The sequence below is a fragment of the Anabrus simplex genome, chromosome 3 (assembly GCF_040414725.1).
Source record: "Anabrus simplex isolate iqAnaSimp1 chromosome 3, ASM4041472v1, whole genome shotgun sequence".
NCBI classification, from domain to species: Eukaryota; Metazoa; Arthropoda; class Insecta; order Orthoptera; family Tettigoniidae; genus Anabrus; species Anabrus simplex.
In genome coordinates, this window is record NC_090267.1 from 70,787,964 (window position 1) to 70,814,773 (window position 26,810).

General features: G+C 47.6%; 30 non-coding genes across 30 annotated transcripts; all 30 read right to left on the reverse strand.

Annotated features, from left to right (window-relative positions):
- Positions 1-685: 685 nt before the first annotated feature.
- On the reverse strand, positions 686-758 carry TRNAM-CAU (transfer RNA methionine (anticodon CAU)). Its single transcript has one exon. It is a non-coding gene; the product is annotated as a tRNA-Met (tRNA).
- Positions 759-1,128: 370 nt separating this feature from the next.
- On the reverse strand, positions 1,129-1,201 carry TRNAT-CGU (transfer RNA threonine (anticodon CGU)). The gene has a single exon. It is a non-coding gene; the product is annotated as a tRNA-Thr (tRNA).
- A 523-nt stretch (positions 1,202-1,724) lies between these two features.
- On the reverse strand, positions 1,725-1,797 carry TRNAM-CAU (transfer RNA methionine (anticodon CAU)). The gene has a single exon. It is a non-coding gene; the product is annotated as a tRNA-Met (tRNA).
- Positions 1,798-4,498: 2,701 nt separating this feature from the next.
- TRNAM-CAU (transfer RNA methionine (anticodon CAU)) lies at positions 4,499-4,571 on the reverse strand. The gene has a single exon. It is a non-coding gene; the product is annotated as a tRNA-Met (tRNA).
- Positions 4,572-4,648: 77 nt separating this feature from the next.
- TRNAM-CAU (transfer RNA methionine (anticodon CAU)) lies at positions 4,649-4,721 on the reverse strand. Its single transcript has one exon. It is a non-coding gene; the product is annotated as a tRNA-Met (tRNA).
- Positions 4,722-6,136: 1,415 nt separating this feature from the next.
- Positions 6,137-6,209, reverse strand: TRNAV-CAC (transfer RNA methionine (anticodon CAU)). The gene has a single exon. It is a non-coding gene; the product is annotated as a tRNA-Val (tRNA).
- Positions 6,210-7,387: 1,178 nt separating this feature from the next.
- Positions 7,388-7,460, reverse strand: TRNAM-CAU (transfer RNA methionine (anticodon CAU)). Its single transcript has one exon. It is a non-coding gene; the product is annotated as a tRNA-Met (tRNA).
- Positions 7,461-7,685: 225 nt separating this feature from the next.
- On the reverse strand, positions 7,686-7,758 carry TRNAM-CAU (transfer RNA methionine (anticodon CAU)). Its single transcript has one exon. It is a non-coding gene; the product is annotated as a tRNA-Met (tRNA).
- Positions 7,759-8,061: 303 nt separating this feature from the next.
- TRNAM-CAU (transfer RNA methionine (anticodon CAU)) lies at positions 8,062-8,134 on the reverse strand. Its single transcript has one exon. It is a non-coding gene; the product is annotated as a tRNA-Met (tRNA).
- A 1,409-nt stretch (positions 8,135-9,543) lies between these two features.
- Positions 9,544-9,616, reverse strand: TRNAM-CAU (transfer RNA methionine (anticodon CAU)). The gene has a single exon. It is a non-coding gene; the product is annotated as a tRNA-Met (tRNA).
- Positions 9,617-9,692: 76 nt separating this feature from the next.
- Positions 9,693-9,765, reverse strand: TRNAI-GAU (transfer RNA isoleucine (anticodon GAU)). Its single transcript has one exon. It is a non-coding gene; the product is annotated as a tRNA-Ile (tRNA).
- Positions 9,766-10,140: 375 nt separating this feature from the next.
- Positions 10,141-10,213, reverse strand: TRNAI-UAU (transfer RNA methionine (anticodon CAU)). Its single transcript has one exon. It is a non-coding gene; the product is annotated as a tRNA-Ile (tRNA).
- A 76-nt stretch (positions 10,214-10,289) lies between these two features.
- TRNAM-CAU (transfer RNA methionine (anticodon CAU)) lies at positions 10,290-10,362 on the reverse strand. Its single transcript has one exon. It is a non-coding gene; the product is annotated as a tRNA-Met (tRNA).
- Positions 10,363-10,438: 76 nt separating this feature from the next.
- TRNAM-CAU (transfer RNA methionine (anticodon CAU)) lies at positions 10,439-10,511 on the reverse strand. The gene has a single exon. It is a non-coding gene; the product is annotated as a tRNA-Met (tRNA).
- Positions 10,512-10,587: 76 nt separating this feature from the next.
- TRNAM-CAU (transfer RNA methionine (anticodon CAU)) lies at positions 10,588-10,660 on the reverse strand. Its single transcript has one exon. It is a non-coding gene; the product is annotated as a tRNA-Met (tRNA).
- Positions 10,661-11,182: 522 nt separating this feature from the next.
- On the reverse strand, positions 11,183-11,255 carry TRNAM-CAU (transfer RNA methionine (anticodon CAU)). The gene has a single exon. It is a non-coding gene; the product is annotated as a tRNA-Met (tRNA).
- A 912-nt stretch (positions 11,256-12,167) lies between these two features.
- TRNAM-CAU (transfer RNA methionine (anticodon CAU)) lies at positions 12,168-12,240 on the reverse strand. The gene has a single exon. It is a non-coding gene; the product is annotated as a tRNA-Met (tRNA).
- A 372-nt stretch (positions 12,241-12,612) lies between these two features.
- Positions 12,613-12,685, reverse strand: TRNAM-CAU (transfer RNA methionine (anticodon CAU)). The gene has a single exon. It is a non-coding gene; the product is annotated as a tRNA-Met (tRNA).
- Positions 12,686-12,762: 77 nt separating this feature from the next.
- TRNAM-CAU (transfer RNA methionine (anticodon CAU)) lies at positions 12,763-12,835 on the reverse strand. The gene has a single exon. It is a non-coding gene; the product is annotated as a tRNA-Met (tRNA).
- Positions 12,836-15,841: 3,006 nt separating this feature from the next.
- On the reverse strand, positions 15,842-15,914 carry TRNAM-CAU (transfer RNA methionine (anticodon CAU)). The gene has a single exon. It is a non-coding gene; the product is annotated as a tRNA-Met (tRNA).
- A 522-nt stretch (positions 15,915-16,436) lies between these two features.
- Positions 16,437-16,509, reverse strand: TRNAM-CAU (transfer RNA isoleucine (anticodon UAU)). The gene has a single exon. It is a non-coding gene; the product is annotated as a tRNA-Met (tRNA).
- Positions 16,510-18,164: 1,655 nt separating this feature from the next.
- TRNAM-CAU (transfer RNA methionine (anticodon CAU)) lies at positions 18,165-18,237 on the reverse strand. The gene has a single exon. It is a non-coding gene; the product is annotated as a tRNA-Met (tRNA).
- Positions 18,238-18,611: 374 nt separating this feature from the next.
- TRNAM-CAU (transfer RNA methionine (anticodon CAU)) lies at positions 18,612-18,684 on the reverse strand. The gene has a single exon. It is a non-coding gene; the product is annotated as a tRNA-Met (tRNA).
- Positions 18,685-19,501: 817 nt separating this feature from the next.
- On the reverse strand, positions 19,502-19,574 carry TRNAM-CAU (transfer RNA methionine (anticodon CAU)). The gene has a single exon. It is a non-coding gene; the product is annotated as a tRNA-Met (tRNA).
- A 1,417-nt stretch (positions 19,575-20,991) lies between these two features.
- Positions 20,992-21,064, reverse strand: TRNAM-CAU (transfer RNA methionine (anticodon CAU)). Its single transcript has one exon. It is a non-coding gene; the product is annotated as a tRNA-Met (tRNA).
- Positions 21,065-22,719: 1,655 nt separating this feature from the next.
- Positions 22,720-22,792, reverse strand: TRNAM-CAU (transfer RNA methionine (anticodon CAU)). Its single transcript has one exon. It is a non-coding gene; the product is annotated as a tRNA-Met (tRNA).
- A 77-nt stretch (positions 22,793-22,869) lies between these two features.
- On the reverse strand, positions 22,870-22,942 carry TRNAM-CAU (transfer RNA methionine (anticodon CAU)). The gene has a single exon. It is a non-coding gene; the product is annotated as a tRNA-Met (tRNA).
- A 374-nt stretch (positions 22,943-23,316) lies between these two features.
- On the reverse strand, positions 23,317-23,389 carry TRNAM-CAU (transfer RNA methionine (anticodon CAU)). Its single transcript has one exon. It is a non-coding gene; the product is annotated as a tRNA-Met (tRNA).
- Positions 23,390-23,912: 523 nt separating this feature from the next.
- Positions 23,913-23,985, reverse strand: TRNAM-CAU (transfer RNA methionine (anticodon CAU)). Its single transcript has one exon. It is a non-coding gene; the product is annotated as a tRNA-Met (tRNA).
- A 2,144-nt stretch (positions 23,986-26,129) lies between these two features.
- Positions 26,130-26,202, reverse strand: TRNAM-CAU (transfer RNA methionine (anticodon CAU)). The gene has a single exon. It is a non-coding gene; the product is annotated as a tRNA-Met (tRNA).
- Between the last annotated feature and the right edge of the window lie 608 nt (positions 26,203-26,810).

Consider the following 26,810-nt stretch of genomic DNA (forward strand, 5'->3'; position numbering starts at 1 on the left):
CTTCGCTACCGAGGCTGCTCGATGGGGGAAGGGAAGCATAAAGAATATGAAGTTGCTTTGTGTATACTTGGACATACAGAATAAAAACCCTTGCCCCGGGTGAGGATCGAACTCACGACCTTAATATTATGAGACTTACGCGCTGCGTGCTACGCTACCGAGGCTGCTCGGGGTGGAGATTGCAAGTATAAAGAATAACAAGGAGCTTTGCGTAAAATTGGATGTTCATGTAAAATGCCTTTGCTGCAGGTGAGGATCGAACTAATAGCTTATGATTATGAGACTTACGCGCTGCCTGCTGCGCTGCCGAGGCTGCTCGGTGTTGAAGGGCGAGGATAAGGAATATGGAGTTGCTTTGTGTATACTTGGGCGTACAAGATTAAAGTCTTTGCCCCGGTTGAGGATCGAACTCAAGACCTTAAGATAATGAGACTTACGCGCTGCCTACTGCGCTACCGAGGGAGCTTGGTGTTGAAGGGCGAGGATAAGGAATATGGAGTTGCTTTGTGTATACTTGGACATACAAGATTAAAGCCTTTGCCCCGGTTGAGGATCGAACTCACGACCTTAATATTATGAGACTTACGCGCTGCCTGCTGCGCTACCGAGGCTGCTCGACGTGGCAAGGCGATTAAATAATATGAAGTTGCTTTGTGTATACTTGGACATACACGATAAAAGCCTATGCCCCGGGTGAGGATCGAACTCACGACCTTAAGATTATGAGACTTACGCGCTGCCTGCTGCGCTACCGAGGCTGCTCGGTGGGGGAAGGCAATTATATAGAATATGAAGTTGCTTTGTGTATACTTGGACATACAAGATAAAAAGCCTATGCCCCGGATGAGGATCGAACTCACGACCTTAAGATTATGAGACTTACGCGCTGCCTGCTGCGCTACCCAGGCTACCCGACGTGGACGGGCGAGGATAAGGAATATGGAGTTGCTTTGTGTATACTTGGACATACAGGATGCAAGCCTATGCCCCGGGTGAGGATCGAACTCACGACCTTAAGATTAGAGACGCGCTGCCTGCTGCGCTACCGAGGCTGCTCGATGGGTGAAGGCAAGGATAAAGAATATGAAGTTGCCTTGTGTATACTTGGACATACAAGATAAAATCCTATGCCCCGGTTGAGGATCGAACTCACGACCTTAAGATTACGAGACTTACGTGCTGCCTGCTGCGCTACCGAGGCTGCTCGATGGGGGAAGGCAAGCATAAAGAATATGAAGTTGCTTTGTGTATACTTGGACATACAGGATAAAAGCCCATGCCCCGGGTGAGGATCGAAGTCACGACTGAAGATTATGAGACTTACGCGCTGCCTTCTGCGTTACCAAATCTGCACTTACCCGGCAATGTAAGGACAAAGAATAAGAAGGTGCTTTGTGTAAACGTGGACATAGAAGATTAAAGCCAATGCCCCAGGTGAGGATCGAACTCACGACCTTAGGATTATGAGACTTACGCGCTGCCTGCTGCGCTACCGAGGCTGCTCGTTGTTGAAGGGCAACGATAAAGAATATGAAGTTGCTCTGTGTATAATTGGACATACAAGATAAAATCTTTTGCCCCGAGTGAGGGCCGAACTGACGACCTTAAGATTATGAGACCTACGCGCTGCCTACTGCGCTACGGAGGCTGCTCGATGTGGCAAGGCGAGGATAAAGAATATGAAGTTGCTTTGTGTATACTTCGACATTCAGGATAAAAGCCCATGCCCCGGGTGAGGATCGAACTCACGACCTTAAGATTATGAGACTTACGCGCTGCCTGCTGCGCTACCGAGGCTGTTCGTTGAGCAGAATGCAAGTATAATGACTAAGACGGAGCTTTGAGTTAACTTGGATGTTCACTATAAAAGCCTCTGCGGCAGGTGTAGTTCGAACTAAGACCGTATGATTATGAGTCTTTCGCGCGCTGCCTTCTGCGTTACCAAGTCTGCACTTACCGGGCAATGTAAGGACAAAGAATATGAAGGAGTTTTGTGTAAACGTGGACATAGAAGAATAAAGCCTATGACCCGGGTGAAAATCGAACTCACGACCTTAAGATTATGAGACACGCACTGCCTGCTGCGCTACCGAGACTGCTAATTCTGCGGAATGTAAGGATAAAGACTAGGAAGGAGCTTTGTGTAAACTGGGACATTCATGTTGAAAGACTAAACCTCAGGGGAGGATCGAACCTACGACCATAAGACTAGGAGACTTACGTGCTGCCTGCTGTGCTACATAGGCTGCTAGAATGGGGAGGCCAAGGATAAAGAATATAAAGCAGCTTTGTGAATAATAGACTTACAAGATAAAAGAATATATCCCTGGTGAGGATCGAAATCACGACCATAATATTATGAGACTTACGCGCTGCCTGCTGCACTACCGAGGCTGCTCGATGGGTGAAGGCTACTATATAGAATATGAAGTTGCTTTGTGTATACTTGGACATACAAGATAAAAGCCTATGCCCCGGGTGAGGATCGAACTCACGACCTTAAGATTATGAGACTTACGCGCTGCCTGCTGCGCTAACGAGGCTGCTCGATGGGTGAAGGCAATTATGTAGAATATGAAGTTGCTTTGTTTATACTTGGACATACAAGATAAAAGCCTATGCCCCGGGTGAGGACCGAACTCAGACTGTATGATTATGAGACATACGCGCTGCCTGCTGAACTACCCAGGCTGTTCGACGTGGAAGGGCGAGGATAAGGAATATGGAGTTTCTTTGTGTATACTTGGACATAGAAGATTAAAGCCTTTGCCCCGGGTGGGGATCGAACTCACGACCTTAATATTATGAGACTTACGCGCTGCCTGCTGCGCTACCGAGGCTGCTCGACGTGGCAACTCGATTAAAAGAATATGAAGTTGCTTTGTGTATACTTGGACATACAGGATAAAGGCCCATGCCCCGGGTGAGGATCGACCTCACGACCATAAGATTATGAGACTTACGTGCTGCCTACTGCGCTACCGAGGCTGCTCGATGTTGCAAGGCAAGGATAAAGAATATGAAGTTGCTTTTTGTATACTTGGACATACAAGATAAAAGGCTATGCACCGGGTGATATTCGAACTCACGACCTTAATATTATGAGACTTACGCGCTGCCTGCTGCGCTACCGAGGCTGCTCGACGTGGCAAGGCGATTAAAAGAATATGAAGTTGCTTTGTGTATACTTGGACATACAGGATAAAAGCCTATGCCCCGGTGAGGATCGAAATCACGACCTTAAGATTATGAGACTTACGCGCTGCCTGCTTCGCTACTGAGGCTGCTCGATGGGGGAAGGCAAGCATAAAGAATAAAGGCCCATGCCCCGGGTGAGGTTCGAACCCACGACCATAAGGCTAAGAGACTTACGTGCTGCCTACATAGGCTGCTAGAATGGGGGAAGGCCATTATACAGAATATGAAGTTGCTTTGTGTATACTTGGACATACAAGATAAAAGCCCATGCCCCGTGTGAGGATCGAACTCACGACCTTAAGATTATGAGACTTTCGCGCTGCCTGCTGCGCTACCGAGACTGCTAATTCTGCGGAATGTAAGGATAAAGACTAGGAAGGAGCTGTGTGTAAACATGGACATTCACGTTGAAAGACTAAGGCTCAGGGGAGGATCGAACCCACGACCATAAGACGAAGAGACTTACGTGCTGCCTACATAGGCTGCTAGAATGGGGGAAGGCAATTATATAGAATATGAAGTTGCTTTGTGTATACTTGGACATACAAGATGAAAGCCTATGCCCCGGGTGAGGATCGACCTCACGACCTTAAGATTATGAGACTTACGTGCTGCCTGCTTCGCTACCGAGGCTGCTCGATGGGGGAAGGGAAGCATAAAGAATATGAAGTTGCTTTGTGTATACTTGGACATACAGAATAAAAACCCTTGCCCCGGGTTAGGATCGAACTCACGACCTTAATATTATGAGACTTACGCGCTGCGTGCTACGCTACCGAGGCCGCCCGGGGTGGAGATTGCAAGTATAAAGAATAACAAGGAGCTTTGCGTAAAATTGGATGTTCATGTAAAATGCCTTTGCTGCAGGTGAGGATCGAACTAATAGCTTATGATTATGAGACTTACGCGCTGCCTGCTGCGCTACCGAGGCTGCTCGGTGTTGAAGGGCGAGGATAAGGAATATGGAGTTGCTTTGTGTATACTTGGGCTTACAAGATTAAAGTCTTTGCCCCGGTTGAGGATCGAACTCAAGACCTTAAGATGAGACTTACGCGCTGCCTACTGCCCTACCGAGGGAGCTTGGTGTTGAAGGGCGAGGATAAGGAATATGGAGTTGCTTTGTGTATACTTGGACATACAAGATTAAAGCCTTTGCCCCGGTTGAGGATCGAACTCACGACCTTAATATTATGAGACTTACGCGCTGCCTGCTGCGCTACCGAGGCTGCTCGACGTGGCAAGGCGATTAAATAATATGAAGTTGCTTTGTGTATACTTGGACATACACGATAAAAGCCTATGCCCCGGGTGAGGATCGAACTCACGACCATAAGATTATGAGACTTACGCGCTGCCTGCTGCGCTACCGAGGCTGCTCGGTGGGGGAAGGCAATTATATAGAATATGAAGTTGCTTTGTGTATACTTGGACATACAAGATAAAAATCCTATGCCCCGGGTGAGGATCGAACTCACGACCTTAAGATTATGAGACTTACGCGCTGCCTGCTGCGCTACCGAGGCTGTTCGTTGTGCAAAATGCAAGTATAATGACTAAGAAGGAGCTTTGAGTTAACTTGGATGTACATTATAAAAGCCTCCGCGGCAGGTGAGGATCGAAGTCAACTCAGACTGTATGATTATGAGAATTACGCGCTGCCTGCTGCGCTACCCAGGCTACCCGACGTGGACGGGCGAGGATAAGGAATATGGAGTTGCTTTGTGTATACTTGGACATACAGGATGCAAGCCTATGCCCCGGGTGAGGATCGAACTCACGACCTTAAGATTAGAGACGCGCTGCCTGCTGCGCTACCGAGGCTGCTCGATGGGTGAAGGCAAGGATAAAGGATATGAAGTTGCCTTGTGTATACTTGGACATACAAGATAAAATCCTATGCCCCGGGTGAGGATCGAACTCACGACCTTAAGATTATGAGACGCGCTGCCTGCTGCGCTACCGAGGCTGCTCGATGGGGGAAGGCAAGCATAAAGAATATGAAGTTGCTTTGTGTATACTTGGACATACAGGATAAAAGCCCATGCCCCGGGTGAGGATCGAACTCACGACCTTAATATTATGAGACTTACGCGCTGCGTGCTACGCTACCGGGGCTGCTCGGGGGGGAGATTGCAAGTATAAAAAATAACAAGGAGCTTTGCGTAAAATTGGATGTTCATGTAAAATGCCTTTGCCGCAGGTGAGGATCGAACTAATAGCTTATGATTATGAGACTTACGCGCTGCCTGCTGCGCTACCGAGGCTGCTCGGTGCTGAAGGGCAAGGATAAAGAATATGAAGTTGCTCTGTGTATACTTGGACATACAGGATGCAAGCCTATGCCCCGGGTGAGACTCGAACTCACGACCTGAAGATTATGAGACTTACGCGCTGCCTGCTGCGTTACCAAATCTGCACTTACCGGGCAATGTAAGGACAAAGAATAAGAAGGTGCTTTGTGTAAACGTGGACATAGAAGATTAAAGCCAATGCTCCAGGTGAGAATCGAACTCACGACCTTAGGATTATGAGATTTACGCGCTGCCTGCTGCGCTACCGGGGCTGCTCGTTGTTGAAGGGCAAGGATAAAGAATATGCTGTTGCCTTGTGTATACTTGGACATACATGGTAAAATCCTATGCCCCGGGTGAGGATCGAACTCACGACCTGAAGATTATGAGACATACGCGCTGCCTGCTGCGTTACCAAATCTGCACTTACCGGGCAATGTAAGGACAAAGAATAAGAAGGTGCTTTGTGTAAACGTGGACATAGAACATTAAAGCCAATGCCCCGAGTGAGGACCGATCTCACGACCTTAAGATTATGAGACCTACGCGCTGCCTACTGCGCTACGGAGGCTGTTCGATCTGGCAAGGCGAGGATACAGAATATGAAGTTGCTTTGTGTATACCTCGACATTCAGGATAAAAGCCCATGCCCCGGGTGAGGATCGAACTCACGACCTGAAGATCGTGAGACTTACGCGCTGCCTGCTGCGCTACCGCGGCTGTTCGGGGGGCAGAGTGCAAGTATAAAGAATAAGAAAGAGCTTTGTAAAAAATTGGATGTTCACGATAAAAGCCTTTGCCGCAGGTAAGTTTCGAACTAAGACCGTATGATTATGAGTCTTTCGCGCGCTGCCTTCTGCGTTACCAAGTCTGCACTTACCGGGCAATGTAAGGACAAAGAATATGAAGGAGTTTTGTGTAAACGTGGACATAGAAGATTAAAGCCTATGACCCGGGTTAAAATCGAACTCACGACCTTAAGATTATGAGACACGCGCTGCCTGCTGCGCTACCGAGACTGCTCATTCTGCGGAATGTAAGGATAAAGACTAGGAAGGAGGTTTGTGTCCGCCTCTGTGGTGTAGTGGTTAGCGTGATTAGCTGCCAACCCCCGGAGGCCCGGGTTCGATTCCCGGCTCTGCCACGAAATTTGAAAAGGGCTGGAACGGGGTCCACTCAGCCTCGGGAGGTCAACTGAGTAGAGGTGGTTTTCCGTGGTTTCCCACTTCTCCTCCAGGCGAATGCCGGGATGGTACCTAACTTAAGGCCACGGCCGCTTCCTTCCCTCTTCCTTGCCTATCCCTTCCCATCTTCCCATCCCTCCACAAGGCCCCTGGTCCGCATAGCAGGTGAGGCCGCCTGGGCGAGGTACTGGTCATACTCCCCAGTTGTATCCCCCGACCAAGAGTCTGAAGCTCCAGGACACTGCCCTTGAGGCGGTAGAGGTGTGATCCCTCGCTAAGTCCGAGGGAAAAACCGAACCTGGAGGGTAAACAGATGATGATGATGAAGGAGGTTTGTGTAAACTGGTACATAGGCTGCTAGAATGGGGAGGCCAAGGATAAAGTATATAAAGCAGCTTTGTGTATAATAGACATACAAGATAAACGAATATATCCCTGGTGAGGATCGAAATCACGACCTTAACATTATGAGACTTACGCGCTGCGCTACCGAGGGTGCTCGATGGGTGAAGGCAATTATATAGAATATGAAGTTGCTTTGTGTACACTTGGACATACAAGATAGAAGCCTATGCCCCTGGTGAGGATCGAACTCACGACCTTAAGATTATGAGACTTACGCGCTGCGCTACCGAGGCTGCTCGATGGGTGAAGGCTATTATATAGAATATGAAGTTGCTTTGTGTATACTTGGACATATAAGATAAAAGCCTATGCCCCGGGTGAGGGTCGAACTCACGACCTTAAGATTATGAGACTTACGCGCTGCCTGCTGCGCTACCGAGGCTGTTCTTTGTGCAGAGTGCAAGTATAATGACTAAGAAGGAGCTTTGATTTAACTTGGATGTTCACTATAAAAGCCTCCGCGGCAGGTGAGGATCGAACTCAGACTGTATGATTATGAGAATTACGCGCTGCCTGCTGCGCTACCCAGGCTACCCGACTTGGAACGGCGAGGATAAGGAATATGGAGTTGCTTTGTGTATACTTGGACATACAAGATAAAAGCCTACGCCCCGGGTGAGGATCGAACTCACGACCTTAAGATTATGAGACTTACGCGCTGCCTGCTGCGCTACCGAGGCTGTTCGTTGTGCAAAATGCAAGTATAATGACTAAGAAGGAGCTTTGAGTTAACTTGGATGTTCACTTTAAAAGCCTCTGCGGCTGCTCGGTGCTGAAGGGCAAGGATAAAGAATATGAAGTTGCTCTGTGTATACTTGGACATACAGGATGTAAGACTATGCCCCGGGTGAGGATCGAACTCACGACCTTAAGATTAGAGACGCGCTGCCTGCTGCGCTACCGAGGCTGCTCGATGGGTGAAGGCAAGGATAAAGAATATGAAGTTGCCTTGTGTATACTTGGACATACAAGATAAAATCCTATGCCCCGGGTGAGGATCGAACTCACGACCTTAAGATTATGAGACTTACGCGCTGCCTGCTGCGCTACCGAGGCTGCTCGATGGGGCCAGGCGAAGATAAACGAGTATGAAGTTGCTTTGTGTATACTTGGACATACCAGATTAAAGCCTATGCCCCGGGTGAGACTCGAAGTCACAACCTGAATATTATGAGACGCGCTGCCTGCTGCGTTACCAAATCTGCACTTACCGGGCAATGTAAACAAAGAATAAGAAGGTGCTTTGTGTAAACGTGGACATAGAAGATTAAAGCCAATGCCCCAGGTGAGGACCGAACTCACGACCTTAGGATTATGAGACTGACGCGCTGCCTGCTGCGCTACCGAGGCTGCTCGCTGTTGAAGGGCAACGATAAAGAATATGAAGTTGCTCTGTGTATAATTGGACATACAAGATAAAATCTTTTGCCCCGAGTCAGGACCGAACTGACGACCTTAAGATTATGAGACCTACGCGCTGCTTACTGCGCTACCGAGGATGCTCGATGTTGCAAGCAAGGATAAAGAATATGAAGTTGCTTTGTGTATACTTGGACATACAAGATAAAAGGCTATGCCCCGGGTGATATTCGAACTCACGACGTTAATATTATGAGACTTACGCGCTGCCTGCTGCGCTACCGAGGCTGTTCGTTGAGCAGAATGCAAGTATAATGACTAAGAAGGAGCTTTGAGTTAACTTGGATGTTCACTATAATAGCCTCTGCGGCAGGTGAAGTTCGAACTAAGACCGTATGATTATGAGTCTTTCGCGCGCTGCCTTCTGCGTTACCAAGTCTGCACTTACCGGGCAATGTAAGGACAAAGAATATGAAGGAATTTTGTGTAAACGTGGACATAGAAGAATAAAGCCTATGACCCGGGTGAAAATCGAACTCACGACCTTAAGATTATGAGACACGCGCTGCCTGCTGCGCTACCGCGACTGCTCATTCTGCGGAATGTAAGGATAAAGACTAGGAAGGAGCTTTGTGTAAAGTGGGACATTCATGTTGAAAGACAAAGCCTCAGGGCAGGATCAAACCCACGACCATAAGACTAAGAGACTTACGTGCTGCCTGCTGTGCTACATAGGCTGCTAGAATGGGGAGGCCAAGGATAAAGAATATAAAGCAGCTTTGTGAATAATAGACATACAAGATAAAAGAATATATCCCTGGCAAGGATCGAAATCACGACCTTAATATAATGAGACTTACGCGCTGCCTGCTGCGCTACCGAGGCTGCTCGATGGGTGAAGGCTATTATATAGAATATCAAGTTGCTTTGTGTATACTTGGACATACAAGATAAAAGCCTATGCCCCGGGTGAGGATCGAACTCACGACCTTAAGATTATGAGACGCGCTGCCTGCTGCGCTACCGAGGCTGCTCAATGGGGGAAGGCAATTATATAGAATATGAAGTTGCTTTGTGTATACATGGACATACAAGATAAAAGCCTATGCCCCGGGTGAGGATCGAACTCACGACCTTAAGATTATGAGACTTACGCGCTGCCTGCTGCGCTACCGAGGCTGCTCAATGGGGGAAGGCAAAGATAAAGAATATGAAGTTGCTTTGTGTATACTTGGACATACAAGATTAAAGGCTATGCCCCGGGTGAGGATCGAACTCACGACCTTAAGATTATCAGACTTACGCGCTGCTTACTGCGCTACCGAGGCTGCTCGATGTTGCAAGGCAAAGATAAAGAATATGAAGTTGCTTTGTGTATACTTGGACATACAAGATTAAAGGCTATGCCCCGGGTGATATTGGAACTCACGACCTTAATTATTATGAGACTTACGCGCTGCCTGCTGCGCTACCGAGGATGCTCGGGGTGGAGATTGCAAGTATAAAGAATAACAAGGAGCTTTGCGTAAAATTGGATGTTCACGTAAAATGCCTTTGCCGCAGGTAAGGATCGAACTAATAGCTTATGATTATGAGACTTACGCGCTGCCTGCTGCGCTACCGAGGCTGCTCGGTGTTGAAGGGCGAGGATAAGGAATATGGAGTTGCTTTGTGTATATTTGGACATACAAGATTAAAGCCTATGCCCCGGGTGAGGATCGAACTCACGACCTTAAGATTATAAGACTTACGCCCTGCCTACTGAGCTACCGAGGCTGCACGGTGCTGAAGGGCAAGGATAAAGAATATGAAGTTGCTCTGTGTATATTTGGACATAAAGGATGTAAGCCTATGTCCCGGGTGAGGATCGAACTCACGACCTTAAGATTATGAGACTTACGCGCTGCCTGCTGCGCTACCGAGGCTGCTCGACGGGGCCAGGCGAAGATAAAGAATATGAAGTTGCTTTGTGTATACTTGGACATACAAGATAAAAGCCTATGCCCCGGGTGAGGATCGAACTCACGACCTTAAGATTATGAGACTTACGCGCTGCCGGCTGCGCTTCCGAGGCTGCTCGATGGGTGAAGGCAATTATATAGAATATGAAGTTGTTTTGTGTATACTTGGACATACAAGGTAAAAGCCTATGCCCCGGGTGAGGATCGAACTCACGACCTTAAGATTATGAGACTTACGCGCTGCCTGCTGCGCTACCGAGGCTACTCAATGGGGTAAGACAATTATATAGAATATGAAGTTGCTTTGTGTATACTTGAACATACAAGATAAAAGTCTGTGCCCCAGGTGAGGATCGAAGTCATGACCTTAATATTATGAGACCTACGCGCTGCCTGCTGCGCTACCGAGGCTGTTCGTTGTGCAGAATGCAAGTATAATGACTAAGAAGGAGCTTTGAGTTAACTTGGATGTTCACTATAAAAGCCTCTGCGGCAGGTGAGGACCGAACTCAGACTGTATGATTATGAGACATACGCGCTGCCTGCTAAACTACCCAGGCTGTTCGACGTGGAAGGGCGAGGATAAGGAATATGGAGTTTCTTTGTGTATACTTGGACATAGAAGATTAAAGCCTTTGCCCCGGGTGGGGATCGAACTCACGACCTTAATATTATGAGACTTACGCGCTGCCTGCTGCGCTACCGAGGCTGCTCGACGTGGCAAGGCGATTAAAAGAATATGAAGTTGCTTTGTGTATACTTGGACATACAGGATAAAGGCCCATGCCCCGGGTGAGGATCGAACTCACGACCATAAGATTATGAGACTTACGTGCTGCCTACTGCGCTACCGAGGCTGCTCGATGTTGCAAGGCAAGGATAAAGAATATGAAGTTGCTTTTTGTATACTTGGACATACAAGATAAAAGGCTATGCACCGGGTGATATTCGAACTCACGACCTTAATATTATGAGACTTACGCGCTGCCTGCTGCGCTACCGAGGCTGCTCGACGTGGCAAGGCGATTAAAAGAATATGAAGTTGCTTTGTGTATACTTCGACATACAGGATAAAAGCCTACGCCCCGGTGAGGATCGAAATCACGACCTTAAGATTATGAGACTTACGCGCTGCCTGCTTCGCTACTGAGGCTGCTCGATGGGGGAAGGCAAGCATAAAGAATAAAGGCCCATGCCCCGGGTGAGGTTCGAACCCACGACCATAAGACTAAGAGACTTACGTGCTGCCTACATAGGCTGCTAGAATGGGGGAAGGCCATTATACAGAATATGAAGTTGCTTTGTGTATACTTGGACATACAGGATAAAGCCCCATGCCCCGGTTGAGGATCGAACTCACGACCGTAAGACTAAGAGACTTACTTGCTGCCTACATAGGCTGCTAGAATGGGGGAAGGCCATTATACAAAATATGAAGTTGCTTTGTGTATACTTGGACATACAAGATAAAAGCCCATGCCCCGGGTGAGGATCGAACTCACGACCTTAAGATTATGAGACTTTCGCGCTGCCTGCTGCGCTACCGAGACTGCTAATTCTGCGGAATGTAAGGATAAAGACTAGGAAGGAGCTGTGTGTAAACATGGACATTCACGTTGAAAGACTAAGGCTCAGGGGAGGATCGAACCCACGACCATAAGACTAAGAGACTTACGTGCTGCCTACATAGGCTGCTAGAATGGGGGAAGGCAATTATATAGAATATGAAGTTGCTTTGTGTATACTTGGACATACAAGATGAAAGCCCATGCCCCGGGTGAGGATCGAACTCACGACCTTATGATTATGAGACTTACGCGCTGCCTGCTGCGCTACCGAGGCTGCTCGGTGTTGAAGGGCGAGGATAAGGAATATGGAGTTGCTTTGTGTATACTTGGGCATACAAGATTAGAGTCTTTGCCCCGGTTGAGGATCGAACTCAAGACCTTAAGATAATGAGACTTACGCGCTGCCTCTTGCGCTACCGAGGGAGCTTGGTGTTGAAGGGCGAGGATAAGGAATATGGAGTTGCTTTGTGTATACTTGGACATACAAGATTAAAGCCTTTGCCCCGGTTGAGGATCGAACTCACGACCTTAATATTATGAGACTTACGCGCTGCCTGCTGCGCTACCGAGGCTGCTCGACGTGGCAAGGCGATTAAATAATATGAAGTTGCTTTGTGTATACTTGGACATACACGATAAAAGCCTATGCCCCGGGTGAGGATCGAACTCACGACCTTAAGATTATGAGACTTACGCGCTGCCTGCTGCGCTACCGAGGCTGCTCGGTGGGGGAAGGCAATTATATAGAATATGAAGTTGCTTTGTGTATACTTGGACATACAAGATAAAAAGCCTATGCCCCGGGTGAGGATCGAACTCACGACCTTAAGATTATGAGACTTACGCGCTGCCTGCTGCGCTACCGAGGCTGTTCGTTGTGCAAAATGCAAGTATAATGACTAAGAAGGAGCTTTGAGTTAACTTGGATGTACACTATAAAAGCCTCCGCGGCAGGTGAGGATCGAAGTCAACTCAGACTGAATGATTATGAGAATTACGCGCTGCCTGCTGCGCTACCCAGGCTACCCGACGTGGACGGGCGAGGATAAGGAATATGGAGTTGCTTTGTGTATACTTGGACATACAGGATGCAAGCCTATGCCCCGGGTGAGGATCGAACTCACGACCTTAAGATTAGAGACGCGCTGCCTGCTGCGCTACCGAGGCTGCTCGATGGGGGCACGCAAGCATAAAGAATATGAAGTTGCTTTGTGTATACTTGGACATACAGGATAAAAGCCCATGCCCCGGGTGAGGATCGAACACACGACCTTAATATTATGAGACTTACGCGCTGCGGGCTACGCTACCGAGGCTGCTCGGGGGGGAGATTGCAAGTATAAAAAATAACAAGGAGCTTTGCGTAAAATTGGATGTTCATGTAAAATGCCTTTGCCGCAGGTGAGGATCGAACTAATAGCTTATGATTATGAGACTTACGCGCTGCCTGCTGCGCTACCGAGGCTGCTCTGTGTTGAAGGGCGAGGATAAGGAATATGGAGTTGCTTTGTGTATACTTGGACATACAAGATTAAAGCCTATGCCCCGGGCGAGGATCGAACTCACGACCTTAAGATTATGAGACTTACGCGCTGCCTGCTTCGATAGCGAGGCTGCTCGATGGGGGAAGGCAAGCATAAAGAAAAAAAGGCCCATGCCCCGGGTGAGGATCGAACCCACGACCATAAGACTAAGAGACTTACTTGCTGCCTACATAGGCTGCTAGAATGGGGGAAGGCCATTATACAGAATATGAAGTTGCTTTGTGTATACTTGGACATACAAGATAAAAGCCCATGACCCGGGTGAGGATCGAACTCACGACCTTAAGATTATGACACTTACGCGCTGCCTGCTGCGCTACCGAGGCTGCTCGGTGGGGGAAGGCAATTATATAGAATATGAAGTTGCTTTGTGTATACTTGGACATACAAGATAAAAGCCTATGCCCCGGGCGAGGATCGAACTCACGACCTTAAGATTATGAGACTTACGCGCTGCGTGCTGCGCTACCGAGGCTGTTCGGGGTGCAGAGTGCAAGTATAAAGAATAAGAAAGAACTTTGTAAAAAATTATATGTTCACGATAAATGCCTTTGCCGCAGATAAGGATCGAACTAAGACCGTATGATTATGAGTCTTTCGCGCGCTGCCTGCTGCGTTACCAAGTCTGCACTTACAGGGCAATGTAAGGACAAAGAATACGAAGGAGTCTTGTGTAAACGTGGACATTCATGTTGAAAGACTAAGCCTCAGGGGAGGATCGAACCCACGACCATAAGACTAAGAGACTTACGTGCTGCCTACATAGGCTGCTAGAATGGGGGAAGGCAATTATATAGAATATGAGGTTGCTTTGTGTATACGTGGACATACAAGATAAAAGCCTATGCCCCAGGTGAGGAATGATCTCACGACCTTAAGATTATGAGACTTACGTGCTGCCTGCTTCGGTACCGAGGCTGCTCGAAGGGGGAAGGCAAGCATAAAGAATACGAAGTTGCTTTGTGTATACTTGGACATACAGGATAAAAGCCCATGCCCCTGGTGTGGATCGACTCACGACCTTAATATTATGAGACTTACGCGCTGCGTGCTGCACTACCGAGGCTGCTCGGGGGGGAAGATTGCAAGTATAAGGAATAACAAGGACCTTTGCGTAAAATTGGATGTTCATGTAAAATGCCTTTGCCGCAGGTGAGGATCGAACTAATAGCTTATGATTATGAGACTTACGCGCTGCCTGCTGCGCTACCGAGGCTGCTGGGCGTTGAAGGGCGAGGATAAGGAATATGGAGCTGCTTTGTGTATACTTGGACATACAAGATTAAAGCCTATGCCCCGGGTGAGGATCGAACTCACGACCTTAAGATTAGAGACGCGCTGCCTGCTGCGCTACCGAGGCTGCTCGTTGTTTAAGGGCAAGGATAAAGAATATGAAGTTGCTCTGTGTATAATTGGACATACAAGATAAAATCTTTTGCCCCGAGTGAGGGCCGAACTGACGACCTTAAGATTATGAGACCTACGCGCTGCCTACTGCGCTACGGAGGCTGCTCAATGTGGCAAGGCGAGGATAAAGAATATGAAGTTGCTTTGTGTATACTTCGACATTCAGGATAAAAGCCCATGCGCTGGGTGAGGATCGAACTCACGACCTTAAGATTATGAGACTTACGCGCTGCCTGCTGCGCTACCGAGGCTGTTCGTTGAGCAGAATGCAAGTATAATGACTAAGACGGAGCTTTGAGTTAACTTGGATGTTCACTATAAAAGCCTCTGCGGCAGGTGAAGTTCGAACTAAGACCGTATGATTATGAGTCTTTCGCGCGCTGCCTTCTGCGTTACCAAGTCTGCACTTACCGGGCAATGTAAGGACAAAGAATATGAAGGAGTTTTGTGTAAACGTGGACATAGAAGAATAAAGCCTATGACCCGGGTGAAAATCGAACTCACGACCTTAAGATTATGAGACACGCACTGCCTGCTGCGCTACCGAGACTGCTCATTCTGCGGATTGTAAGGATAAAGACTAGGAAGGAGCTTTGTGTAAACTGCGACATTCATGTTGAAAGATTAAACCTCAGGGGAGGATCGAACCTACGACCATAAGACTAGGAGACTTACGTGCTGCCTGCTGTGCTACATAGGCTGCTAGAATGGGGAGGCCAAGGATAAAGAATATAAAGCAGCTTTGTGAATAATAGACTTACAAGATAAAAGAATATATCCCTGGTGAGGATCGAAATCACGACCATAATATTATGAGACTTACGCGCTGCCTGCTGCACTACCGAGGCTGCTCGATGGGTGAAGGCTACTATATAGAATATGAAGTTGCTTTGTGTATACTTGGACATACAAGATAAAAGCCTATGCCCCGGGTGAGGATCGAACTCACGACCTTAAGATTATGAGACTTACGCGCTGCCTGCTGCGCTACCGAGGCTGCTCAATGGGGGAAGGCAATTATATAGAATATGAAGTTGCTTTGTGCATACTTGGACATACAAGATAAAAGGCTATGCCCCGGGTGATATTCGAACTCACGACCTTAATATTATGAGACTTACGCGCTGCCTGCTGCGCTAGCGAGGCTGTTCGTTGTGCAGAATGCAAGTATAATGACTAAGTAGGAGCTTTGAGTTAACTTGGATGTTCACAATAAAAGCCTCTGCGGCAGGTGAGGACCGAACTCAGACCGTATGATTATGAGACATACGCGCTGCCTGCTGAACTACCCAGGCTGTTCGACGTGGAAGGGCGAGGATAAGGAATATGGAGTTTCTTTGTGTATACTTGGACATAGAAGATTAAAGCCTTTGCCCCGGGTGGGGATCGAACTCACGACCTTAATATTATGAGACTTACGCGCTGCCTGCTGCGCTACCGAGGCTGCTCGACGTGGCAAGGCGATTAAAAGAATATGAAGTTGCTTTGTGTATACTTGGACATACAGGATAAAGGCCCATGCCCCGGGTGAGGATCGAACTCACGACCATAAGATTATGAGACTTACGTGCTGCCTACTGCGCTACCGAGGCTGCTCGATGTTGCAAGGCAAGGATAAAGAATATGAAGTTGCTTTTTGTATACTTGGACATACAAGATAAAAGGCTATGCACCGGGTGATATTCGAACTCACGACCTTAATATTATGAGACTTACGCGCTGCCTGCTGCGCTGCCGAGGCTGCTCGACGTGGCAAGGCGATTAAAAGAATATGAAGTTGCTTTGTGTATACTTGGACATACAGGATAAAAGCCTATGCCCCGGTGAGGATCGAAATCACGACCTTAAGATTATGAGACTTACGCGCTGCCTGCTTCGCTACTGAGGCTGCTCGATGGGGGAAGGCAAGCATAAATAATAAAGGCCCATGCCCCGGGTGAGGTTCGAACCCACGACCATAAGACTAAGAGACTTACGTGCTGCCTACATAGGCTGCTAGAATGGGGGAAGGCCATTATACAGAATATGAAGTTGCTTTGTGTATACTTGGACATACAGGATAAAGGCCCATGCCCCGGTTGAGGATCGAACTCACGACCATAAGACTAAGAGACTTACTTGCTGCCTACATAGGCTGCTAGAATGGGGGAAGGCCATTATACAGAATATGAAGTTGCTTTGTGTATACTTGGACATACAAGATAAAAGCCCATGCCCCGTGTGAGGATCGAACTCACGACCTTAAGATTATGAGACTTTCGCGCTGCCTGCTGCGCTACCGAGACTGCTAATTCTGCGGAATGTAAGGATAAAGACTAGGAAGGAGCTGTGTGTAAACATGGACATTCACGTTGAAAGACTAAGGCTCAGGGGAGGATCGAACCCACGACCATAAGACTAAGAGACTTACGGGCTGCCTACATAGGCTGTTAGAATGGGGGAAGGCAATTATATAGAATATGAAGTTGCTTTGTGTATACTTGGACATACAAGATGAAAGCCTATGACCCTGGTGAGGATCGATCTCACGACCTTAAGATTATGAGACTTACGTGCTGCCTGCTTCGCTACCGAGGCTGCTCGATGGGTGAAGGGAAGCATAAAGAATATGAAGTTGCTTTGTGTATACTTGGACATACAGATTAAAAACCCTTGCCCCGGGTGAGGATCGAACTCACGACCTTAATATTATGAGACTTACGCGCTGCGTGCTACGCTACCGAGGCTGCTCGGGGTGGAGATTGCACGTATAAAGAATAACAAGGAGCTTTGCGTAAAATTGGATGTTCATGTAAAATGCCTTTGCTGCAGGTGAGGATCGAACTAATAGCTTATGATTATGAGACTTACGCGCTGCCTGCTGCGCTACAGAGGCTGCTCGGTGTTGAAGGGCGAGGATAAGGAATATGGAGTTGCTTTGTGTATACTTGGGCATACAAGATTAAAGTCTTTGCCCCGGTTGAGGATCGAACTCAAGACCTTAAGATAATGAGACTTACGCGCTGCCTACTGCGCTACCGAGGGAGCTTGGTGATGAAGGGCGAGGATAAGGAATATGGAGTTGCTTTGTGTATACTTGGACATACAAGATTAAAGCCTTTGCCCCGGTTGAGGATCGAACTCACGACCTTAATATTATGAGACTTACGCGCTGCCTGCAGCGCTACCGAGGCTGCTCGACGTGGCAAGGCGATTAAATAATATGAAGTTGCTTTGTGTATACTTGGACATACACGATAAAAGCCTATGCCCCGGGTGAGGATCGAACTCACGACCTTAAGATTATGAGACTTACGCGCTGCCTGCTGCGCTACCGAGGCTGCTCGAAGGGGGAAGGCAAGCATAAAGAATATGAAGTTGCTTTGTGTATACTTGGACATACAGGATAAAAGCCCATGCCCCTGGTGTGGATCGACTCACGACCTTAATATTATGAGACTTACGCGCTGCGTGCTGCACTACCGAGGCTGCTCGGGGGGGAAGATTGCAAGTATAAGGAATAACAAGGACCTTTGCGTAAAATTGGATGTTCATGTAAAATGCCTTTGCCGCAGGTGAGGATCGAACTAATAGCTTATGATTATGAGACTTACGCGCTGCCTGCTGCGCTACCGAGGCTGCTGGGCGTTGAAGGGCGAGGATAAGGAATATGGAGCTGCTTTGTGTATACTTGGACATACAAGATTAAAGCCTATGCCCCGGGTGAGGATCGAACTCACCACCTTAAGATTATGAGACTTACGCGCTGCCTACTGCGCTACCGAGGCTGCTCGGTGCTGAAGGGGAAGGATAAAGAATATGAAGTTGCTCTGTGTATACTTGGACATACAGGATGTAAGCCTATGCCCCGGGTGAGGATCGAACTCACGACCTTAAGATTAGAGACGCGCTGCCTGCTGCGCTACCGAGGCTGCTCGATGGGTGAAGGCAAGGATAAAGAATATGAAGTTGCCTTGTGTATACTTGGACATACAAGATAAAATCCTATGCCCCGGGTGAGGATCGAACTCACGACCTTAAGATTATGAGACTTACGCGCTGCCTGCTGCGCTACTGAGGCTGCTCGATGGGGCCAGGCGAAGATAAACGAATATGAATTTGCTTTGTGTATACTTGGACATACTGGATTAAAGCCTATGCCCCGGGTGAGACTCGAAGTCACGACTGAAGATTATGAGACTTACGCGCTGCCTTCTGCGTTACCAAATCTGCACTTACCCGGCAATGTAAGGACAAAGAATAAGAAGGTGCTTTGTGTAAACGTGGACATAGAAGATTAAAGCCAATACCCCAGGTGAGGATCGAACTCACGACCTAAGGATTATGAGACTTACGCGCTGCCTGCTGCGCTACCGAGGCTGCTCGTTGTTTAAGGGCAAGGATAAAGAATATGAAGTTGCTCTGTGTATAATTGGACATACAAGATAAAATCTTTTGCCCCGAGTGAGGGCCGAACTGACGACCTTAAGATTATGAGACCTACGCGCTGCCTACTGCGCTACGGAGGCTGCTCGATGTGGCAAGGCGAGGATAAAGAATATGAAGTTGCTTTGTGTATACTTCGACATTCAGGATAAAAGCCCATGCCCCGGGTGAGGATCGAACTCACGACCTTAAGATTATGAGACTTGCGCGCTGCCTGCTGCGCTACCGAGGCTGTTCGTTGAGCAGAATGCAAGTATAATGACTAAGACGGATCTTTGAGTTAACTTGGATGTTCACTATAAAAGCCTCTGCGGCAGGTGAAGTTCGAACTAAGACCGTATGATTATGAGTCTTTCGCGCGCTGCCTTCTGCGTTACCAAGTCTGCACTTACCGGGCAATGTAAGGACAAAGAATATGAAGGAGTTTTGTGTAAACGTGGACATAGAAGAATAAAGCCTATGACCCGGGTGAAAATCGAACTCACGACCTTAAGATTATGAGACACGCACTGCCTGCTGCGCTACCGAGACTGCTCATTCTGCGGATTGTAAGGATAAAGACTAGGAAGGAGCTTTGTGTAAACTGGGACATTCATGTTGAAAGACTAAACCTCAGGGGAGGATCGAACCTACGACCATAAGACTAGGAGACTTACGTGCTGACTGCTGTGCTACATAGGCTGCTAGAATGGGGAGGCCAAGGATAAAGAATATAAAGCAGCTTTGTGAATAATAGACTTACAAGATAAAAGAATATATCCCTGGTGAGGATCGAAATCACGACCATAATATTATGAGACTTACGCGCTGCCTGCTGCACTACCGAGGCTGCTCGATGGGTGAAGGCTACTATATAGAATATGAAGTTGCTTTGTGTATACTTGGACATACAAGATAAAAGCCTATGCCCCGGGTGAGGATCGAACTCACGACCTTAAGATTATGAGACTTACGCGCTGCCTGCTGCGCTAACGAGGCTGCTCGATGGGTGACGGCAATTATGTAGAATATGAAGTTGCTTTGTTTATACTTGGACATACAAGATAAAAGCCTATGCCCCGGGTGAGGATCGAACTCACGACCTTAAAATTATGAGACTTCCGCGCTGCCTGATGCGCTACCGAGGCTGCTCAATGGGGGAAGGCAATTATATAGAATATGAAGTTGCTTTGTGCATACTTGGACATACAAGATAAAAGGCTATGCCCCGGGTGATATTCGAACTCACGACCTTAATATTATGAGACTTACGCGCTGCCTGCTGCGCTAGCGAGGCTGTTCGTTGTGCAGAATGCAAGTATAATGACTAAGTAGGAGCTTTGAGTTAACTTGGATGTTCACAATAAAAGCCTCTGCGGCAGGTGAGGACCGAACTCAGACTGTATGATTATGAGACATACGCGCTGCCTGCTGAACTACCCAGGCTGTTCGACGTGGAAGGGCGAGGATAAGGAATATGGAGTTTCTTTGTGTATACTTGGACATAGAAGATTAAAGCCTTTGCCCCGGGTGGGGATCGAACTCACGACCTTAATATTATGAGACTTACGCGCTGCCTGCTGCGCTACCGAGGCTGCTCGACGTGGCAAGGCGATTAAAAGAATATGAAGTTGCTTTGTGTATACTTGGACATACAGGATAAAGGCCCATGCCCCGGGTGAGGATCGAACTCACGACCATAAGATTATGAGACTTACGTGCTGCCTACTGCGCTACCGAGGCTGCTCGATGTTGCAAGGCAAGGATAAAGAATATGAAGTTGCTTTTTGTATACTTGGACATACAAGATAAAAGGCTATGCACCGGGTGATATTCGAACTCACGACCTTAATATTATGAGACTTACGCGCTGCCTGCTGCGCTACCGAGGCTGCTCGACGTGGCAAGGCGATTAAAAGAATATGAAGTTGCTTTGTGTATACTTGGACATACAGGATAAAAGCCTATGCCCCGGTGAGGATCGAAATCACGACCTTAAGATTATGAGACTTACGCGCTGCCTGCTTCGCTACTGAGGCTGCTCGATGGGGGAAGGCAAGCATAAAGAATAAAGGCCCATGCCCCGGGTGAGGTTCGAACCCACGACCATAAGACTAAGAGACTTACGTGCTGCCTACATAGGCTGCTAGAATGGGGGAAGGCCATTATACAGAATATGAAGTTGCTTTGTGTATACTTGGACATACAGGATAAAGGCCCATGCCCCGGTTGAGGATCGAACTCACGACCATAAGACTAAGAGACTTACTTGCTGCCTACATAGGCTGCTAGAATGGGGGAAGGCCATTATACAGAATATGAAGTTGCTTTGTGTATACTTGGACATACAAGATAAAAGCCCATGCCCCGTGTGAGGATCGAACTCACGACCTTAAGATTATGAGACTTTCGCGCTGCCTGCTGCGCTACCGAGACTGCTAATTCTGCGGAATGTAAGGATAAAGACTAGGAAGGAGCTGTGTGTAAACATGGACATTCACGTTGAAAGACTAAGGCTCAGGGGAGGATCGAACCCACGACCATAAGACTAAGAGACTTACGTGCTGCCTACATAGGCTGTTAGAATGGGGGAAGGCAATTATATAGAATATGAAGTTGCTTTGTGTATACTTGGACATACAAGATGAAAGCCTATGACCCTGGTGAGGATCGATCTCACGACCTTAAGATTATGAGACTTACGTGCTGCCTGCTTCGCTACCGAGGCTGCTCGATGGGTGAAGGGAAGCATAAAGAATATGAAGTTGCTTTGTGTATACTTGGACATACAGATTAAAAACCCTTGCCCCGGGTGAGGATCGAACTCACGACCTTAATATTATGAGACTTACGCGCTGCGTGCTACGCTACCGAGGCTGCTCGGGGTGAAGATTGCACGTATAAAGAATAACAAGGATCTTTGCGTAAAATTGGATGTTCATGTATAATGCCTTTGCTGCAGGTGAGGATCGAACTAATAGCTTATGATTATGAGACTTACGCGCTGCCTGCTGCGCTACCGAGGCTGCTCGGTGTTGAAGGGCGAGGATAAGGAATATGGAGTTGCTTTGTGTATACTTGGGCATACAAGATTAAAGTCTTTGCCCCGGTTGAGGATCGAACTCAAGACCTTAAGATAATGAGACTTACGCGCTGCCTACTGCGCTACCGAGGGAGCTTGGTGTTGAAGGGCGAGGATAAGGAATATGGAGTTGCTTTGTGTATACTTGGACATACAAGATTAAAGCCTTTGCCCCGGTTGAGGATCGAACTCACGACCTTAATATTATGAGACTTACGCGCTGCCTGCTGCGCTACCGAGGCTGCTCGACGTGGCAAGGCGATTAAATAATATGAAGTTGCTTTGTGTATACTTGGACATACACGATAAAAGCCTATGCCCCGGGTGAGGATCGAACTCACGACCTTAAGATTATGAGACTTACGCGCTGCCTGCTGCGCTACCGAGGCTGCTCGGTGGGGGAAGGCAATTATATAGAATATGAAGTTGCTTTGTGTATACTTGGACATACAAGATAAAAAGCCTATGCCCCGGATGAGGATCGAACTCACGACCTTAAGATTATGAGACTTACGCGCTGCCTGCTGCGCTACCGAGGCTGTTCGTTGTGCAAAATGCAAGTATAATGACTAAGAAGGAGCTTTGAGTTAACTGGGATGTACACTATAAAAGCCTCCGCGGCAGGTGAGGATCGAAGTCAACTCAGACTGTATGATTATGAGAATTACGCGCTGCCTGCTGCGCTACCCAGGCTACCCGACGTGGACGGGCGAGGATAAGGAATATGGAGTTGCTTTGTGTATACTTGGACATACAGGATGCAAGCCTATGCCCCGGGTGAGGATCGAACTCACGACCTTAAGATTAGAGACGCGCTGCCTGCTGCGCTACCGAGGCTGCTCGATGGGTGAAGGCAAGGATAAAGAATATGAAGTTGCCTTGTGTATACTTGGACATACAAGATAAAATCCTATGCCCCGGGTGAGGATCGAACTCACGACCTTAAGATTATGAGACTTACGTGCTGCCTGCTGCGCTACCGAGGCTGCTCGCTGGGGGAAGGCAAGCATAAAGAATATGAAGTTGCTTTGTGTATACTTGGACATACAGGATAAAAGCCCATGCCCCGGGTGAGGATCGAAGTCACGACTGAAGATTATGAGACTTACGCGCTGCCTTCTGCGTTACCAAATCTGCACTTACCCGGCAATGTAAGGACAAAGAATAAGAAGGTGCTTTGTGTAAACGTGGACATAGAAGATTAAAGCCAATGCCCCAGGTCAGGATCGAACTCACGACCTTAGGATTATGAGACTTACGCGCTGCCTGCTGCGCTACCGAGGCTGCTCGTTGTTGAAGGGCAACGATAAAGAATATGAAGTTGCTCTGTGTATAATTGGACATACAAGATAAAATCTTTTGCCCCGAGTGAGGGCCGAACTGACGACCTTAAGATTATGAGACCTACGCGCTGCCTACTGCGCTACGGAGGCTGCTCGATGTGGCAAGGCGAGGATAAAGAATATGAAGTTGCTTTGTGTATACTTCGACATTCAGGATAAAAGCCCATGCCCCGGGTGAGGATCGAACTCACGACCTTAAGATTATGAGACTTACGCGCTGCCTGCTGCGCTACCGAGGCTGTTCGTTGAGCAGAATGCAAGTATAATGACTAAGACGGAGCTTTGAGTTAACTTGGATGTTCACTATAAAAGCCTCTGCGGCAGGTGAAGTTCGAACTAAGACCGTATGATTATGAGTCTTTCGCGCGCTGCCTTCTGCGTTACCAAGTCTGCACTTACCGGGCAATGTAAGGACAAAGAATATGAAGGAGTTTTGTGTAAACGTGGACATAGAAGAATAAAGCCTATGACCCGGGTGAAAATCGAACTCACGACCTTAAGATTATGAGACACGCACTGCCTGCTGCGCTACCGAGACTGCTAATTCTGCGGAATGTAAGGATAAAGACTAGGAAGGAGCTTTGTGTAAACTGGGACATTCATGTTGAAAGACTAAACCTCAGGGGAGGATCGAACCTACGACCATAAGACTAGGAGACTTACGTGCTGCCTGCTGTGCTACATAGGCTGCTAGAATGGGGAGGCCAAGGATAAAGAATATAAAGCAGCTTTGTGAATAATAGACTTACAAGATAAAAGAATATATCCCTGGTGAGGATCGAAATCACGACCATAACATTATGAGACTTACGCGCTGCCTGCTGCACTACCGAGGCTGCTCGATGGGTGAAGGCTACTATATAGAATATGAAGTTGCTTTGTGTATACTTGGACATACAAGATAAAAGCCTATGCCCCGGGTGAGGATCGAACTCACGACCTTAAGATTATGAGACTTAAGCGCTGCCTGCTGCGCTAACGAGGCTGCTCGATGGGTGACGGCAATTATGTAGAATATGAAGTTGCTTTGTTTATACTTGGACATACAAGATAAAAGCCTATGCCCCGGGTGAAAATCGAACTCACGAGTTATTATTATGAGACTTACGCGCTGCTGCTGCGCTACCGAGACTGCTAATTCTGCGGAATGTAAGGAAGGAGCTGTGTGTAAACATGGACATTCATGTTGAAAACTAAGCCTCAGGGGAGGATCGAACCCACGACCATTAGACTAAGAGGCTTGCGTGCTGCCTACATAGGCTGCTAGAATGGGGGAAGGCAATTATATAGAATATGAAGTTGCTTTGTGTATACTTGGACATACAGGATAAAAGCCCATTCCCCGGGTGAGGATCGAACTCACGACCTTAAGATTATGAGACTTACGCGCTGCCTGCTGCGTTACCAAATCTGCACATACCGGGCAATGTAAGGACAAAGAATAAAGAGGTGCTTTGTGTAAACGTGGACATAGAAGATTAAAGCCAATGCCCCAGGTGAGGATCGAACTCACGACCTTAGGATTATGAGACTTACGCGCTGCCTGCTGCGCTACCGAGGCTGCTCGTTGTTGAGGGGCAAGGATAAAGAATATGAAGTTGCTCTGTGTATAATTGGACATACAAGATAAAATCTTTTGCCCCGAGTGCGGACCGAACTGACGACCTTAAGATTATGAGACTTACGCGCTGCCTGCTGCGCTCCCGAGGCTGTTCGTTGAGCAGAATGCAAGTATAATGACTAAGCAGGAGCTTTGAGTTAACGTGGATGTTCACTATAAATGCCTCTGCGGCAGGTGAAGTTCGAACTAAAACCGTATGATTATGAGTCTTTCGCGCGCTGCCTTCTGCGTTACCAAGTCTGCACTTACCGGGCAATGTAAGGACAAAGAATATGAAGGAGTTTTGTGTAAACGTGGACATAGAAGAATAAAGCCTATGACCCGGGTGAAAATCGAACTCCCGACCTTAAAATTATGAGACACGCGCTGCCTGCTGCACGACCGAGACTGCTCATTCTGCGGAATGTAAGGATAAAGATTAGGAAGGAGCTTTGTGTAAACTGGGACATTCATGTTGAAAGACTAAGCCTCAGGGGAGGATCGAACCCACGACCATAAGACTAAAAGACTTACGTGCTGCCTGCTGTGCTACATAGGCTGTTAGAATGGGGCGGCCAAGGATAAAGAATATAAAGCAGCTTTGTGAATAATAGACATACAAGATAAAAGAATATATCCCTGGTGAGGTTCGAAATCACGACCTTAAGATTATGAGACTTACGCGCTGCCTGCTGCGCTACCGAGGCTGCTCAATGGGGGAAGGCAATTATATAGAATATGAAGTTGCTTTGTGTATACTTGGACATGCAAGATAAAAGCCTATGCCCCGGGTGAGGATCGAACTCACGACCTTAAGATTATGAGACTTACGCGCTGCCTGCTGCGCTACCGAGGCTGTTCGTTGTGCAAAATGCAAGTATAATGACTAAGAAAGAGCTTTGAGTTAACTTGGATGTTCACTATAAAAGCCTCTGCGGAAGGTGGGGATCGAACTCAGGCTGTATGATTATGAGAATTACGCGCTGCCTGCTGCGCTACCCCGGCTGCCCGACGTGGAAGGGCGAGGATAAGGAATATGGAGTTGCCTTGTGTATACTTGGACATACAAGATTAAAGCCTTTGCCCCGGGTGAGGATCGAACTCACGACCTTGAGATTATGATACTTACGCGCTGCCTGCTGCGCTACCGAGGCTGTTCGGGATGCAGAGTGCAAGTATAAAGAATCAGAAATAGCTTTGTAAAAAATTGGATGTTCACGATAAATGCCTTTGCCGCAGGTAAGGATAGAACTAAGACCGTATGATTATGAGTCTTTCGCGCGCTGCGTGCTGCGTTACCAAGTCTGCACTTACCGGGCAATGTAAGGACAAGGAATACGAAGGAGTCTTGTGTAAACGTGGACATAGAAGATTAAAGCCTATGAGCCGGGTGAAAATCGAACTCACGACTTATTATTATGAGACTTACGCGCTGCCTGCTGCGCTACCGAGACTGCTAATTCT